Source organism: Dermacentor silvarum, chromosome 7 (assembly GCF_013339745.2).
Source record: "Dermacentor silvarum isolate Dsil-2018 chromosome 7, BIME_Dsil_1.4, whole genome shotgun sequence".
Lineage (NCBI taxonomy): Eukaryota > Metazoa > Arthropoda > Arachnida > Ixodida > Ixodidae > Dermacentor > Dermacentor silvarum.
In genome coordinates this window covers 144237240-144243857 of record NC_051160.1, presented here as the reverse complement: position 1 = coordinate 144243857, position 6618 = coordinate 144237240, and the positions used below count along the sequence as shown (strand labels likewise).

The following is a 6618-nucleotide window of genomic DNA, read 5'->3' as shown; positions in this document are numbered from 1 at the left end:
ATATGCCAAGTCGCAGCATGGCTGAGAACCTGCTTTGTTTGGCACGATACGAAGCCAACAGATAATGAAGCCTAGGAAAGCATGGGGGCATTATTTATAGTTTTTATTTCATATGAATAATAATGAAGTAAAGGAAGTAATAATAATAATGAAGAAAAGGAAGTAATAAGAATGAAGTAAAGGAAGTAATAAGAATGAAGTAAAGGAAGTAATAAGAATGAAGTAAAGGAAGTAATAAGAATGAAGAAAAGGAAGTAACAATAATGAAGTAAAGGAAGTAATATTAATGAAGTAAAGGAAGTAATAATAATGAAGTAAAGGAATGAAGTAAAGGAATTATATTTTGTTATTTTCTTTGCACGTCGGCAAGCTTTTGAGCAAGGTGCCGCCGCACATCCTTCATTCTTTTTTTCTCTTCCTCTGGCCCTATACTGGTCCCCAAGAAGGTACGGTAGAGGCCTGCATAAAAAAATGCAATCATGGGATTAAAGTAGCAAAAGGCACAAGTCCCCAAGAAGGTACGGTAGAGGCCTGCATAAAAAAGCAATCATGGGATTAAAGTAACGAAAGGCACAAGTATTTTCATCATACATCACTGCAAGTTCAAAAAATGTGTCCAAGGTTAAACAAAACATTTTAGCAAAAGTGTTTCAATATAATAACTAAATTGTAGGTTACAGTGCAGTCTTGTTGATACCATCTTAACAGGAACCAGAAAATAAAATGTATCATCCAAAAGTACATTGCTTCATCAACGCTACGTGCATCATATTCCAGAAAGTGTGCCAAAATTGCATAGAAATGATGCATTTACCTTACTCATTTTCCTTTGCAGACGAAATTGCACTACACTTATCTTCATCAAGAAATTCTCAAGCATACTGTATTTTGCTGCAACACTTGTACTCAGAGCACTGCATCCAAACAGCATAACATTCAAAATCAATCCAAAGGAAACAAGCTGATCTTGTAAAAAATTCTAACATGCTTTCTGATGTCTCTTGCATGAAATTTTAAATAAACCACTATATTAGGGGGAACGAGCCACTAGTTTGTACGTTTTCAGCAGCAATATTACATTCAATTTAAAAAGTCCACTCTCATGACAAGTTACTTGCAAGCTAGAATGGAACCAGCTCCCACAGAACAGGGTAAAATGGAGATGATTCGGAGAGCCCTTCGTCCTTCCTGAAGTGGACTTAAAATAGGCCAATAATGATGATCAATTCAAGTTAAGTGCATCGCATTACCAAGCAATAGCAGCACCTGCAGTGGTTATACGCTTGAAAAATAGTGCTATATTCAAAAAATACATTTTTCGTTAGGCTAGCGTGTTCAGCTGAGCACACCTTTTAGGGACGACAGCTTCTGTGGCGTCAGGGCTGGTCTGGCCTCGGTCCTTCCCTTTGACCGAGACTTGTTTGACATTGTTCCGGTCACGCTCCGATTCTTCAGCTCGTCTGGGGTCCAAAACATTGTAGATGCCAGACGGCAGAACATTGAATCGGACGTGGCCCGGAACAATGTCCCCCAAGCCTCCTTGCTGACCCAGAGGCCGCATCCAATGTAGACCTGCAATATACACAATACAAACACAATTTGTGTACTGGACGATAGATTATACATATTTTCAACTCTACACTGCCTTCCCACCATTTTGACACTTCACTTTACCTAACATAACCTACTACTAGTTGCAGTTATCTAACACCTATATAAGTGAAATGATATTGCACAGTAAACTTTTACACGTTTTCGTTCCTAACATTACTACACCAGTTTCCCAGGCATAAATAGCAATAATAAAACTTGGTAAATTAAGCTGAAAGAATCTTCTTCACTGCTATAGCATGATGAACTCACTGAAATGTACGTGGATGTTGAGCAGCTGAATTTCACTTATGTTCCATGTGATGCCTGTGCAGGCCATGTTCAGATCAGTGCGTGTCACAACAATTTTTTTAATTAAAAAATTCTATTTGCTGCTTGAGACCCAAGGACAATGAGCTAAATCTTAGTTTAGACATTTAAACATTAGTTTACAAAGTAAGATGTCTAAACTAAGAGGTTTACACATCTTTGTTTAATAGACAAGCTGGGTCGCTGCCACTTGGGACGACACTCCAGGAAGCTTGAGTGCATGTTCCTTAAGGGGGGGACGCAGGTTCTAGAATGGTAAAAAACCGCCGAAAATTTGAGTTTTGGAAAAACGCATTTTAGGAATGTTTGGGCCTTCAAGCAGCTGCCCTCAAATTATTAACCCTGATTTCGATCAGTAAATAGGAAAAAATCGGCTTTCAAAACGCCACGGGAGAGGCGAAACGACCTGCGGCAGGCAAAATTTATTCAAACTGCCCGCGCGCGCCGCGGGCGCAGCCGCCAACCGACCGCCGCCATCTTGGGCTTGTTTTGTATGTTTTCTTTATGAGCATTTTGCGCCAGCTCAAAATGGCGCCGCTAAAGCTGAACAACCACTCTCGCCGCTTTTCCGAAAGGTGGTTCCGGGCCTCTGATTGGGCGGAGAGCGCGCGCGCAAGGCGAGCCCCCCATCTCGCGCCTCCCATTGGCTGACGCGCCCACCAAGGCGGCCATTTTGCTTTTTTTTCCTGCGTGTGCCGCCGTATCTCCGTTGCTCCCGGTTTCTCGCGGTCGTCTGCTACGCTTGTGTTCACGCGGCTCGCGCACCGTCTTTTCGTCTTGCGCTCGCCTGAAGATAACGCGTTAATCCAACGCCTCCTATAAAGTCTTTATAGGAGGCGTTGGTTAATCTTACAGAAAGAAACGAAAGCGTCCATCGAACGCACGGCTGAAGATCGCGGACGAAGGCGCGCTACCCGAACGGCCGGAACCACCGCATCCGAAGCAGCGCATCTAACGTCGCCGTTCATTCTACTGGGCATAGCTACGGCCCATCTGATGTCATCGGATCGTCAGCCAGCGCGTCCAGCGGCACCCAAGACTGTGTTGATATGGCATACTATTCCGCGCAAGACCGCGTTGATACGGCGTACTATTCAGCGCGCTGCCCGAACGGTCGGCACGAGCGGAACGGCCGGAACCACCTGTTTCGTCCGAAGCGGCACATAAACATCGCCGTTGATTCTACTGGGCATTGCTGTGGCCCATCTGATGTCATCGGATCGTCAACCAGCGCATCCAGCGGTACCCAAGAGTGTTTTGATACGGCTTACTATTCAGTAGGCGAGTCGGCTGAGCGCGTGACAAGTGCGGCGATCTTGATGGAGTGTCTGGCATCATAGTGCGCAACGGAGCGGAGCGTAAATTCAAGCTGCTAGTCGCAAAAGCTTCGGAAGTCGCAAAATGAGCATCTAGACAGTAGTGATACCACGGTTAGGCTTTCAAAACGGCACAAGCCAGCAAAGAACCCTGCATATACAGCCTGGCATGCTGTAGAGCGAAGTGTTGTTGAATGACAATAATCAATTTTGGTCATTCAGTAAATATGCCATAAATGCGTGATTTTGACTTGAACATTGTGTAAGCTTATTTGTCTATGGAAAGGCTACTCTATCATAAAATTTTTGTATTCATTTAGCTTGCAGGCCACTGGAATGGGCACATGAAGTGGTAAATGTAGTTTCTCATGCTGGTTTAGGGGCAGTACATGGCTTTATGACAAGCTTTTCCCAGTTTTCTGGCAGGGTACAGTCATATAATTAGTATAGTTATTCTCGTGAAGGATAGAGCTACAAAATGATGTCATTAATATTGCTGTAGCTGGATTCTATAAAAAGTTGCAGCTGTCTAAACTTCAAATGCTTTTTTCTCAGTTCGATGTTTTTACACACCGCACTCAGTCTTACGGGGCTTTTTTCTATGATGTTGTGGAGTGACAATAACAAGTTTGGTATCAGTGCATTCGTGATGAAATGATCTAGGGGGTGATGCTATTTATGTTACTCTAGCATCATTTTATAAATTACAATCAAAAGTAACAATGAGTGAAAATAAGAAAAATATATTCACAGTCAATTTTGGTATTCTTTCTTACCTTTCTAATGCTTTCAAACAAATAAAAATAGCATCACCCCCTAGAGCAAGTCTTTGGCATTAAATTCATGCTCTTGCTTTTTGGGTTTGACAAGGATAAATTGCCAAAAAGCCCCGTAAGAAGTACTGATGAAATTTATTTTCAGATTTTAATACTTTCTGAACTAGAGTAGCTATCAAAAAACTAATTATAGATTTGACATCAGTGTAAAAATTGATCTAAACAGTGAAGTTTAGTTCAGATAGAACCAAAACTAAAGAAAAAGTTTTTAGAACCCACGTCCCCCCTTAAATGAGTGCAGCATATCAAGCGTACTTGATAGCCTTATCACTTATCACTGTAGCCTGACTACAGTGATAAGTAGCTAATTGACGAAGCTAGCAGCAACGACATGGAATGCGATGGAACAGGTTCGTGGCCAAGAAATTATACTTGCATTTAGTGGCTGTGGTCATGCATTCTGTTTTTTTATCCGGCTTACATTCAAGGAAATTGTTCTCTGGCTTCAGGCGTTGCTTTAGGCATGGGGCCAGCCTGGATTTGAGCAATTAAGGCAACCAGCCATAAATCTAATTTGTGCATTATACACAACTAGGTGCATGAATACTGTTAGCACGTAAATGTGGCAAGGATCCTTAAACATTGCAATTACCTTTCCGTCGTCCCTTGCTGTCCCAATGACGAGGTCGATGCCGTCATGAGATACAAGCGGCCTCTGTGTGTCAACTGCTGAGAAAAACGAGCAGGTTTTCCCATGAATTGCCAGATTTCATGGGAGGTAACAATTTAAGCGAGAGTGTAAAACCAAAACAGAGTGGGTATATACATTAACAAAAAAGCAAAATGCAATGGTTACATTTTGGCAAGGTACATAAACAATGTCAGCCTTCAAGGATATTATGCAGGACTTTCCAACATGACCAGTACAATGACACTGGAATCACAAAGGTAACTATTTCTACATTAACTCAAGGGAAACGAGTATAAGTGATAAACAGAACAAGTAATAACTGTGAAGGCCCTCATTGTGAAGGTACAATGTTTAAACTTCAATAGAATCAGCCAACCAGAACTCCATGTGACAGAAAAAAAAGGAATGCAAGTGATTTGCACAATCCTATTCATAACAGTCAACCAATATCATGTTAGCTTCTGGCCCAATTTCAAGAGCAGGACACCACACACATGCAACAAATTTGAAGTGTCAAGTATGACAGCAAGGCCCAATGCTCTCATGGTGAAAGTACTTTTGAGTCATTCTGTGCCAGACATACCAGAGATGGTCCAATACTATAACTAATTTTTGTGAGCACGCTTGGACCAAAGACCTTTAAAGGGCCCCTAAACCACCCAGAGGTCGAAATTTAGTTGTGTTGCAGTTGTGCACGAGTCTATAATGAGCACGTAGCCGCGAGAATTTTTCGAAATGGTGTCGTAATAGCGGAGTTACACGTGTTTCATGATCGAAAAACGGCCCTCTCTCGTTTCGCTCTTTCCTTCGCTACTCTCCTCGTCGGCTGGTCTCCCCTCCTCGCCGAGTGCTGCTCGAAATGTCACGTGATATACGTCATCGCCAACGCGCTTCTCAAAACACTGCCTACTTCCGGTTAAGGCACATCCACACTAGCCATGCTAGCGGCACATATACGGACGGCAAACCGGCCTCCAGTGCTGCAGAATGTCTGCCGCGCGAGAGATGTCCAAAGTAAACGGCAGTTCAGCCAACGCCCCGCCCGCTGCACAATGAACGGGCCAATCGACGACCGCGAAGCTGCGCGCATCCGCCACCGGCAACGAAAACATCGGTTGCAGCTGAGCTGCAGTGCACGGCTACCGACGGGAGACGACCGGCTCGGCTGTGCTCGCATCGTAGCCGACGGTGCCGCTAATATCAGCGTATTTTTCTTACTTGTGTACAATTATTGCAAAGAGCATTAACAACGCTAAAAAAATATTGCGGCTTGTGAGCGCCGGTAATTCATTTCGAAGCGCCGTCCGCTTTAGCTTTGAAGGGAACCGGAAAAGGCCTAGCGACGATATCGGCGCCGTCGAGCGATCAGCGGCGGTGAGGATGCCGCACAAATGAGTCCCGGTCTCATCCTCTCTACGTACGGCAAGGAAATCTCGCCGCTCGCGAGCAAAACCGCTGTCGAACGGCGGCCCGCGAATGGCAAACGGCGTGCAGCGAGTTAGCGTGCCGGTAACGTGTACGTGGACTCGGCGCTTCTCGGCTACCCGCTGTTGCTGCGGTGCCGGCCCGTGTTATGCGAAGCGTGCCGCTATAGACCCTGTATTGCGCGCACGTCTGGAAAGGCCAACACTGTCGCACTGTGTTCGCGCAGCTAATCAGACCGCTAAGCATGACTGTGTTGGAATGTGAGCGATTTGGCACTTGCGTTGCGGGCTGTAATTACCGATGCACAAGCGCGCACAAGCGAGCAACACGGCGAGGACGAGCAGGGAGCGCGTGTACCTGCTAGTAGACAAACCGGAAGTCGTAGGTTCTTGTTCGACCATTGGACATCGTTTCCGCAGCTGACATCACCAGATTCCCCCTGCTGACATAGTGACGACCGCTGGGGATACCAGAAAGGCGAGGGGAGCAG

General features: G+C 44.8%; 1 long non-coding RNA gene across 1 annotated transcript; it reads right to left on the bottom strand.

The window, feature by feature from the left end:
- Positions 1-291: 291 nt before the first annotated feature.
- LOC125946492 (uncharacterized) lies at positions 292-4980 on the bottom strand. Its single transcript, XR_007467616.1, has 3 exons — positions 4665-4980; positions 1350-1572; positions 292-459 (listed from the first exon to the last, which is right to left on the bottom strand). It is a non-coding gene; the product is annotated as an uncharacterized LOC125946492 (long non-coding RNA).
- Positions 4981-6618: the final 1638 nt, after the last annotated feature.